This window comes from Salvelinus sp. IW2-2015, unplaced genomic scaffold, assembly GCF_002910315.2.
Source record: "Salvelinus sp. IW2-2015 unplaced genomic scaffold, ASM291031v2 Un_scaffold3602, whole genome shotgun sequence".
Lineage (NCBI taxonomy): Eukaryota > Metazoa > Chordata > Actinopteri > Salmoniformes > Salmonidae > Salvelinus > Salvelinus sp. IW2-2015.
The window spans coordinates 57,890-68,937 of record NW_019944880.1 but is presented as its reverse complement, the minus strand read 5'-3'; the positions used below and the strand labels follow the sequence as shown (position 1 = coordinate 68,937).

The following is an 11,048-nucleotide window of genomic DNA, read 5'->3' as shown; positions in this document are numbered from 1 at the left end:
ACTAATTGTTAGCATGTTAGACCAGGGACAAGACGTTTTCCTGACGCACGAACAGAGTTTGTTCTGGTTTACACTATGTTTTCCTGGTTACGCCTACTGTCACCTGTGTTAGCCGAGGCAGTTGATTGGGTTGGAGAGCTCTCCGCTCTTGGTGGCGACAGACACTGATAGGTCCGTCGGGTGTCAGCTGGTGGAAGAGGGCCTTTGTGGTGTCAGATGACAGGGTTCTCCAGAGGGGGGGTTCCAGACGAGGACAGGGTCACCACTATAGAGTCCACGTCTCCCTGGGGTTGACTCCATGATGCCTAAATGTCTTGGGTGTTATTGTTCTCTAGCTTCAGGTTGGAGACGGCATAGGGCACTGGAGAGGAAGAGAGAGGGGAGAGAGAAGGGGGTAGGGGGAGGGGAGAGAGGGGAGGAGAGGGGAGGGAGGGGAGGATAGAGAGGGAAGGGTGGGAGGGAGAGAGAGTGCGAGAGGGAGAGAGTGAGAGGGGAGGAGAGGGAGAGAGAGCGATAGAGGGGGGGGAGACGGAGGGAGAGGGAGAGGGAGAGAAGAGCAGGGGGAGGGAGTGAGAGGAGAGAGAGAGGGGAGAGAGAGAGGGGATGAGGGGGTAGAGAAAGATAGAGGAGAGAGAGAGCAGAGGGAGGGAGGGAGGAGAGAGGCGAGAAGAGGGGGAGGGAGAGGAAGAGAGAGGTGGGAGAGAGGGGGAGAGGAGCAGGGAGAGGACAATTTAATCATCCTTTTAGACAATTTCTTGGACAAAAGTTTCACTGTAATAGTGAAGGTGTAACTTCACTATTAGTAGAAATAAAACAGTATATTTGACCTCTCAGCTTCTCCTATCAAATAAAAAAATGTCAAACAGAAAACATAAGAAAATTAACAACAAATGACAAATGGTTTGATGAAGAATGCAAAACTAAGAAAGAAATTGAGAAACCTGCCAACAAAAACAGAGACCCAGAAAACCTGAGCCTACGCCTTCACTATGGTGAATCACTAAAACATACAGAAATACACTACGGAAAAAGAAGGAACAGCACGTCAGAAATCTGCTTAATGTAATTGAAGAATCATAGACTAACCACTTCTGGGAAACACTAAACACAACAAACAAAAGAATTATCTGTCCAAAAGAGAGATGTATGGGAATACTACTTCTCCAATCTTGTTGGCTCTATAACAAAAAATTATACCTAATGTTACTAGCTAACGTTGAACTGGTTTGTTAGCTACCTGCAGATTCATGCAGGGTAGTAACGTATGAGTTGGGATCATGGTTCATTGTTTAGCTAGCTAGCTACGTGTCTAACAAAAGACTCCACTACGTAAGTAACCATTTCAAGAGAATATTCATGATGTCACTGCGACACTGTCGATAGACCTAGCTGGTAAATTCGCTTCTGGATATCTACTGATTTCAGAGCACTCTCGTCTGTGTGCCAAAGCGCAGAATACTGACGAATTTACAAACACCGGTTGGTCAGTAAACGTTGGTAAAAAGCGTAATTAAATTGTTGCAGCAGAACAGTTGCAGTCTCCTATCTGGATACATGAAACAGCCTAACCAGCTCTTGCTAGGGTGAGTAAATGGTCAGAGTGAGGTGTTTCTCATTTGTACGGAAGTAGCTAGCAAGCTAGCCAACATTAGCCAGTTAGCTTGTGTTTTGATGTCGTTGTGAGGTCAGAACAACCCTACTCCTCGGCCAGAGCGTCCAGGGTGCGCTCTGAATGTCCGAGAGAAAACTCTGATATACAAATGGACAATCTGAAACTCTGAGTTACAAAGCTCAGACACTCTCTGGTACACTACTCGCACGCTCAGATAGTCGAATCTGCATAATTTAATAAATCCAGCCTTTAGTCTTAAATCTTTGGTTGTTTAATACATGGCTTCACATGTGAATCCTTAAAGACATGGGTGGGGCTAAGGCTTGGAGGATGTGGACAACGCTGAATGGGTGGAGACAAAGAAGAGCTCTCCAGTAGATGAACCAAAACATTCAAGGGCCATTTTCTCAAACGTGAGGTTAAGAGTTTATCAACTTTCAAAGCAGAATGACTTTCCAATGTTCTCAACTGCGGTGTATGATATTATCAGGAATCAAGTGCAGGCCGTGGTGAAGTAACATGTGGAGACAAGCAAAAGACATGTGAAACAGATCAGGGCGTGACAGATCATATACATTTTATAGCTCCGAGTCTCTACTTTTATCCAATGTAAAAAAAAAAAAAACACAATTTCAAATTTTGCTACATCAGACCGAATCAAGCCGGTCGGTCACATGTGGTGACTGTCCTTGTCATCAGTCAGTGTTTTGTGATTTTTGTGGACCCCAGGAAGAGTAGCTGCTGCTTCTGATAAAGCTAAGGTGATGCTATATACCAATAAATACAGTCAGTCTAAGGCGGAGGTTTACGACGGCTGAATATATTTGTGGAAAATTCACACCGATCCGGCAGTTAAGACTAACAAGGCTTGGGGGGGTAGGGACTCTGTTGGAAAGAAGCGGCTTGGCCTTGTGTCCATACCAGACCCTGACACTCAGTCTTTCCATACACTCAGAACCCAGGATGCAGGGATCAGAGGAGAGGTTGGCGTCTTCTCATATACTCACTATCCCATTATTCGTGTGGGCTGTGACTATGTGAGAAGCTCAAAGCTTAAAATAAAATATCTGATCACCGAAGAGCTTTCCTGGAGTCTGGTGAATTTCTATGTCTAAATAATGTGACGACTCTAACAGATGTTACGTTGCTGTTTACAGAGGCTGACGTCATCTAAGGAGAGTCCGTTCCAAGAATCCCACATCACGACTGAATCTCTTACCTGTCTGTATTTGTCTTGAGGTGGTACTCCTGGCGTCCCCATGCTCCGTCACCATGGTGATGTTATACACGGCCGCTGGGACAGGTCGGTGACAGTGTAGTCTTTAGGCGGTGCTCTCCAGAGTCAGGTTCTCACCACACCACTCGTCGGTCAGCAGTAGCCTGAAGCGCTCAGTCCTCCCTGGGCCAGGCTGCCAGGAAACTCCAGGCTGTCTGAGGTCTCTGATACCTGTAGGCCTCTGACTGTGGATGGGACCTGAGAGATAGAATGGGCTGTCAGTGACTGGAAACAGAATACCATACATCAAGCTAAGTTTAAACAAAAAGTCAAGTTGGCAATTCACTCATAAAGCACAGGTACTAATTTTTGATATTCAGGGGAATGACAGGTCAGGGGAATGACGGTCAGGGGAATGACAGGACAGGGAATGACAGGACAGGGGAATGACAGGACAGGGGAATGGCAGGACAGGGAATGAAGGCGGGGAAATGCAGGACAGGGGAATGACAGGCAGGGAATGACGGCAGGAATGCAGGACGGGAATGACAGGCCAGGGGAATGACAGGCCAGGGGAATGACAGGCAGGGGAATGACAGGAACAGGGGAATGACAGGATCAGGGGAATGACAAGGATCAGGGGAATGACAGGACAGGGGAATGAAGGTCAGGGGAATGACAGGGGAACAGGGGGAATGACAGGACAGGGGAATGACGGCAGGGGAATGAACGGGTCCACGGGAATGACAGGTCAGGGGAATGACAGGTCAGGGGAATGACAGGACAGGGGAATGACAGGTCAGCGGGAATGACAGGCAGGAATGAGCAGGATCAGGGTGGAATGAAGACAGGGGATCAGGTCAGGGGAATGACAGGTCAGGGGAATGAAAGAAGGAATGCAGAAGCGTGCTGAGAAACGCTGTGACACAATGTTTCGTGGAGAGGAGGACAGCAGGCAGATCTTCACAGACAGTAGAGACGGAGCTACAGGTCTTTCACTCTCTGAGAGGAATGACTGGGACTGTTATACTATGTCTCATCAGAGGTGTGGTGGTACATCTAAACTACCACAGAGACTGATGACCAAGTCACACAGTGACAGTCAGACGTGGCGGTGAGAGACAGACTCACAGTAGAGAGACATCTGAGCAAACAGTCACCGAGTAGAGAGAACGATACTGCATGAGATATTCAGACATTTTCACGTAAGACATTTAGAGACTGATGCATGAGAGACAGACAACAAGACTGATGAACTTCGACGAGCAGTCTGAAACAGACCACGTAGAGAGCAGAACAACACAGTCTGAGAACAGACCAGTAAGAGAGACTCTGAAGAACAGACAGTAGAGAGACTCTCTGAGAACAGACGCAGTAGAGGACTCTGAGACAGACAAGACTAGACGAGACTCTGAAGAACAGACCAGTAGAGAGACTCTGAGAACAGACCAGTAGAGCAGACTGAGAACAGACCAGTAGAGAGACTCTGAAAGAACAGACCGCAGAGAGACTCTGAGAACAGACCAGTGAGAGACTCTGAAACAGACCAGTAGAGAGACTCTGAGAACAGACCAGTAGAGAGATCTGAGAACAGACCAGTAGAGAGACTCTGAGAACAGACAGTAGATGAAGATGAACAGACCATGCAGAAAGACTCTGTAGAAGAGACCTGAGTCAGACGCTAGAGACTTCTGAGAACAGACCGTAGAGAGAGACTCTGAGAACAGACCAGTGTTAGAGAGACTCTGAGAACAGACCAGTAGAGGACTCTGAGAACAGACCAGTAGAGAGACTCTGAGCGAACAGACCAGAGAGAGATCTGAGAACAGAAAGTCAGAAGAGACTCTGAGAACAGACAGTAGAGAGACTCTGAGAACAGACCAGTAGACGACTGAACAGATAAGTGTCTGAGAACAGAACCAGTAGAGAGACTCTGAGAACAGACGCAGACTGAGACGAGTAGACTCGAAGAACAGACCAGTAGAGAGACTCGAGAAGCAGACCAGCAGAGCGACTCTGAGAACAGACCAGTAGAGGAGCTCCTCTGAGAACAGACCAGTAAGAGAGACTCTGAGAACAGACGCGATAGGACCTTCGAGAAAGACGTAGACTCTGAGAGAACAGACCAGTAGAGAGACTTGAGAAAAGACAGCAGAGAGACTCTGAGAACAGACCAAGTAGAGAGACTCTGAGACAGACCAGTAGAGAGACTCTGAGAACAGACCAGTAGAGAGACTCTGAGAAAGACCAGTAGGAGACTCTGAGAACAGACCGCAGTAGAGAGATCTGAGAACAGACCCAGTAGAGAGACTGCTGAGAACATGACCAGTTAGAGAGATGCTTGAGAACAGACCAGTAGAGAGACTCCTGAGAACAGCACCAGTAGAGAGACTCTGAGAACAGACGCAGCAGAGAGACTTCCTGAGAACAGACCAGTGAGAGACTCTGAGAAAGACAGTAGAGAGAGCTCTTGAGAACAGACCAGCAGAGGAGACTCTGAGAAAGACCAGTAGAGAGACCTGAGAACAGACCAGACAGAGAGACTCTGAGAACAGACCAGAGAGAGTAGCTCTGAGAACAGACCATAGAGAGACTCTGAGAACAGACCAGTAGAGAGACTCTGAGAACAGACCAGTAGAGAACTCTGAGACAGACCAGTAGAGAAGACTCGCAAAAAGTTGAGACCAAAGCAGTAAGAGAACGCAGACGACCAGTAGAGGCTCTGGAAAACAGACCAGGTAGAGGAGAACTCTGAGACAGACCAGAGAGAAGATGAGCGTCATAACGAGATCTGAGAACAGACCAGTAGAGAGACTCCTGAAAACAAGACCAGTAGAGGAGACTCTGAGAACAGACCAGTAGAGAGACTCTTGAGAACAGAACAGTAGAGAGACTCTGTGAGAACAACAGAAGCCAGACACACAGAAGAGACTCTGAGAAACAGACCAGTAGAGAGACGCTGAGAACAGGACCAGTAGAGAGACCTTGGAGAACAGCACCAGTAGAGAGACTCTGAGAACAACCAGTAGAGAGACTCATGAGGACAGACCAAGTAAGAGAACGGTAGACTCTGAAGAACAGACCAGTAAGAGACTCTGAGAACAGACCAGTAGAGAACTCTGAGAAACAGACCATGAGCTAGAAAGACCCGAGGTTCTGAGAACAGACCAGTAGAGAGTCTGAGAACAGACCAGTAGAGAGGACTCCTGAGAACAGACCAGCAGAGAGACTCTGCAGAACAGACCCAGTTTAGAGAGACTCTGAGAAACAACCAGTGAGAGACTCTAGAGAACAGACCAGTAGAGAACTCTGAGAAACAGACCAGTAGAGAGACTCTGAGACGCACCAGCAGAGAACTCTGAAAACACGAACCAGTAACGAGACTCTGAGAAAGACCAGTAGAGAGACTCTGAGAACTACCAGTAGAGAGACTCTAGAAAGACAAAGGACAGACAGACATAGAGGGAGTGCGTGTGGAGATGGCGAGAAGTAGATAGGATTGTTCATGGCTGTTTAAAGTTCTCTGGCCACGGCTTCAGCCCGGTCAGGCCCACGAGCCCCGCTAGCCCGCCTGGGAGGGCGATGGATGGGAAAGCGAGAGAGGAGAGAAAAAGGGGGACCTTTTAGATGGGTGTGGAGGGGGCAGGAGGCGAGCCCCTGATCCCTATCCCAGGCGGGAGGCGCCCATTTGGGGTGGGTACAGGGTGGGCTTAACGAGCCTCCTCCTGTGTGGTACTGACAGAATAGAACAATGACATTCTCGGAATGCCGAATGTCATTGTATTTGGTAGGACGTATTAACATGGCATAGAGCACCCCCTTTTTGTGGCTGATTTCACAGACAATGAGAGTAGACTTCCTCATGTCTACAGTCCACATTGGAAGACAGGATGCATTTCCTTTATGTTCTTCTAATTAGTTTAATGTTAGTATGAGTACTCTAGCGCGGATGATCTAAACGCCACGGTGTTATCTAAAATGTTTTCTGTGTTAAAATAGCTCTAGATAAGAAGTGACGTTCCAGCTGATGGAGGGCATGTGCCCAGAAAGGGCGGAGCTTAGTATGATGTACAACCATTGGAGAAAAGTACTCAGACCGATTCTAACTGATTTGTTACGTTACACGCCTCATCAATCTACCCACAATACCCCATAATGACTTCTAAATGATTTGTTAGCGTTTACATGCCTCGATCACATCTAACCCACAAATTACCCCATAATTGACTTCTAAAATGATTTGTTGTGTAGCAGCCTCATCAAATCTACCACAATACCCATAATGACTTCTACAATGATTTGTTACGTTACAGCCTCGATCAATCTACCCACAATACCCCAATAATGACTTCTAAATGTTGTTACGTTACAGCCTCGTCAATCTACCCACAATCCCCATAATGACTCTAAATGATTTGTTACGTTACAGCCTCGTCAATCTACCCACAATACCCCATAATGACTCTAAATGATTTGTTACGTTACAGCCTCGTCAATCTACCACAATACCCCTAATGACTTCTAAATGATTTGTTACGTTAAAGCTCGTCAACTCTACCCACAATACCCCATAATGACTTCTAAATGATTTGTTACGTTACAGCCTCTCCAATCTACCCACACAATACCCCATATATGACTTCTAAATGATTTTGTTACTTACAACCTCATCAATCTACCCACATACCCCATAATGACTCTAAAGGATTTGTTACGTTTTACGGGAGGGAGAGAGAGGGAGAGAGACAAATTCAATCCCTTTTAGACAACTTCTTGGACAAAACGTTTCACTGTAATAGTGAAGGTGTAAACTTCACTATTAGTAGAAAACCTAAACAGTATATTTGACCTCTCAGCTTCCCTATCAAATAAAAAATGTCAAACAGAAAACATAAGAAAATTAACAACAACGACAAATGGTTTGATGAAGAATGCAAAAACCTAAGAAAGAAATTGAGAAACCTATCCAACCAAAAACAGAGACCCAGAAAACTTGAGCCTACGCCTTCACTATGGTGAATCACTAAAACAATACAGAAATACACTACGGAAGAAGAAGGAACAGCACGTCAGAAATCTGCTCAATGTAATTGAAGAATCCATCGACTCTAACCACTTCTGGGAAAATGGGAAAACCCTAAACAAACAACAACACAAAGAATTATCTGTCCAAAAGAGAGATGTATGGGTATACCACTTCTCCAATCTTGTTGGCTCTATAACAAAAAAAATGATAGCCTAATGTTAACTAGCTAACGTTGAACCTGATTGGTTAGCTACCTGCAGATTCAYGCAGGGTAGTAACGTTATGAGTTGGGATCATGGTTCATTGTTTAGCTAGCTAGCTACATGTCTAAACAAAAGACTCCACTACGTAAGTAACCATTTCAAGAGAATATTCATGATGTCACTGCGACAACTGTCGATAGACCTAGCTGGTAAATTCGCTCTGGATATCTACTCTGATTTCAGAGCACTYTCGTCTGTGTGCCAAAGCGCAGAATAACTGACGAATTTACAAACACCGGTGTCAGTAAACGTTGGCTAAAAAGCGTAATTCAATTGTTGCCAGCAGAACAGTTGCAGTCTCCACTCTGGATAACATGAAAACAGCCTAACCAGCTCTGCTAGGGCGAGTAAAATGGTCAGAGTGAGGTGTTCTCTCNAGTAGAAAACCTAAACAGTATATTTGACCTCTCAGCTTCCCTATCAAATAAAAAAATGTCAAACAGTAAACATAAGAAAATGAACAACAATGACAAATGGTTTGATGAAGAATGCAAAAACCTAAGAAAGAAATTGAGAAACCTGTCCAACCAAAAACAGAGACCCAGAAAACTTGAGCCTACGCCTTCACTATGGTGAATCACTAAAACAATACAGAAATACACCACGGAAAAAGAAGGAACAGCACGTCAGAAATCAGCTCAATGTAATTGAAGAATCCATAGACTAACCACTTATGGGAAAACACTAAACAAACAACAAAACAAAGAATTATCTGTCCAAAAGAGAGATGTATGGGTAAACCACTTCTCCAATCTTGTTGGCTCTATAACAAAGAGCAAACAGCAAAAACAGAAAAAAATGATACCCTAATGTTAACTAGCTAACGTTGAACCTGGTTTCGTTAGCTACCTGCAGATTCATGCAGGGTAGTAACGTTATGAGTTGGGATCATGGTTCATTGTTTAGCTAGCTAGCTACGTGTCTAAACAAAAGACTCCACTACGTAAGTAACCATTTCAATAGAATGTTCATGATGTCACTGCGACAGCTGTCGATAGACCTAGCTGGTAAATTCGCTCTGGATATCGACTCTGATTTCAGAGCACTCTCGTCTGTGTGCCAAAGCGCAGAATGACTGACGAATTTACAAACACCGACGAATATTGCCGGTGTCAGTAAACGTTGGGTAAAAAGCGTAATTAAATTGTTGCCAGCAGAACAGTTGCAGTCTCCACTCTGGATAACATGAAAACAGCCTAACCAGCTCTGCTAGGGTGAGTAAAATGGTCAGAGTGAGGTGTTCTCTCATTTGTACTGGAAGTAGCTAGCAAGCTAGCCAACATTAGCCAGTTAGCTAATGTGTTTGAATGTCGTTGTGAGGTCAGAACAACCCTACTCCTCGGCCAGAGCGTCCAGTGTGCGCTCTGAATGCTCCGAGAGCGAAAACGCTCTGAGTTTACAAACGGACAATCTGACAATGCTCTGAGTTTACAAACGGACAATCTGACAACGCTCTGAATTTACAAACGGACAATCTGACAACGCTCTGAGTTTATAAACGTCCAGAGCACACTCTGGCACTCCAGATTAAATTTACACCCCTAGTATAAACCAGCCTTTAGTCTTGAAATCTTTGGTTGTTTAATACATGGCCTCACATGTGAATCCTTAAAGACATGGGTGGGGCTAAGGCTTAAGAGGATGTGGACAACGCTGAATGGGTGGAGACAAAGAAGAGCTCTCCAGTAGATGAACCAAAACATTCAAGGGCCATTYTCTCAAAAGTGAGGTTAAGAGTTTATCAACTTTCAAAGCAGAATTACTTTCCCAATGTTCCTCAACTGCNAACAACAGCACAAAGAATTATCTGTCCAAAAGAGAGATGTATGGGAATACTACTTCTCCAATCTTGTTGGCTCTATAACAAAAAAAATTATAGCCTAATGTTAACTAGCTAACGTTGAACCTGGTTTGTTAGCTACCTGCAGATTCATGCAGGGTAGTAACGGTATGAGTTGGGATCATGGTTCATTGTTTAGCTAGCTAGCTACGTGTCTAAACAAAAGACTCCACTACGTAAGTAACCATTTCAAGAGAATATTCATGATGTCACTGCGACAACTGTCGATAGACCTAGCTGGTAAATTCGCTCTGGATATCTACTATGATTTCAGAGCACTCTCGTCTGTGTGCCAAAGCGCAGAATAACTGACGAATTTACAAACACCGGTGTCAGTAAACGTTGGCTAAAAAGCGTAATTAAATTGTTGCCAGCAGAACAGTTGCAGTCTCCACTTTGGATAACATGAAAACAGCCTAACCAGCTCTGCTAGGGTGAGTAAAATGGTCAGAGTGAGGTGTTCTCTCATTTGTACAGGAAGTAGCTAGCAAGCTAGCCAACATTAGCCAGTTAGCTTGGGTGTTTGACTGTCGTTGTGAGGTCAGAACAACCCTACTCCTCGGCCAGAGCGTCCAGGGTGCGCTCTGAATGTTCCGAGAGAAAAAACACTCTGAATATACAAATGGACAATCTGACAACGCTCTGAGTTTACAAACGCCCAGAGCACACTCTGGCACTCCAGATTAAATTAAATTAAACCAGCCTTTAGTCTTGAAATCTTTGGTTGTTTAATACATGGATTCACATGTGAATCCTTAAAGACATGGGTGGGGCTAAGGCTTTGGAGGATGTGGACAACGCTGAATGGGTGGAGACAAAGAAGAGCTCTCCAGTAGATGAACCAAAACATTCAAGGGCCATTTTCTCAAACGTGAGGTTAAGAGTTTATCAACTTTCAAAGCAGAATGACTTTCCCAATGTTCCTCAACTGCGGTGTATGATATTATCAGGAATCAAGTGCAGGCCGTGTGAAGTAACAATGTGGAGACAAGCACAAAGACATGTGAAACAGATCAGGGCGTGACAGATACAGATATACCATTTTATAGCTCCGAGTCTCTACTTTTATCCAATGTAAAAAAAAAAAAAAA

The 11,048-nt window shown here is 45.0% G+C and overlaps 1 pseudogene; it reads right to left on the bottom strand.

Annotated features, from left to right (window-relative positions):
* The window catches only part of LOC112076159 (receptor-type tyrosine-protein phosphatase beta-like), a 30,325-nt pseudogene that overhangs the window by 15,428 nt on the left and 3,849 nt on the right, over nucleotides 1–11,048 (bottom strand).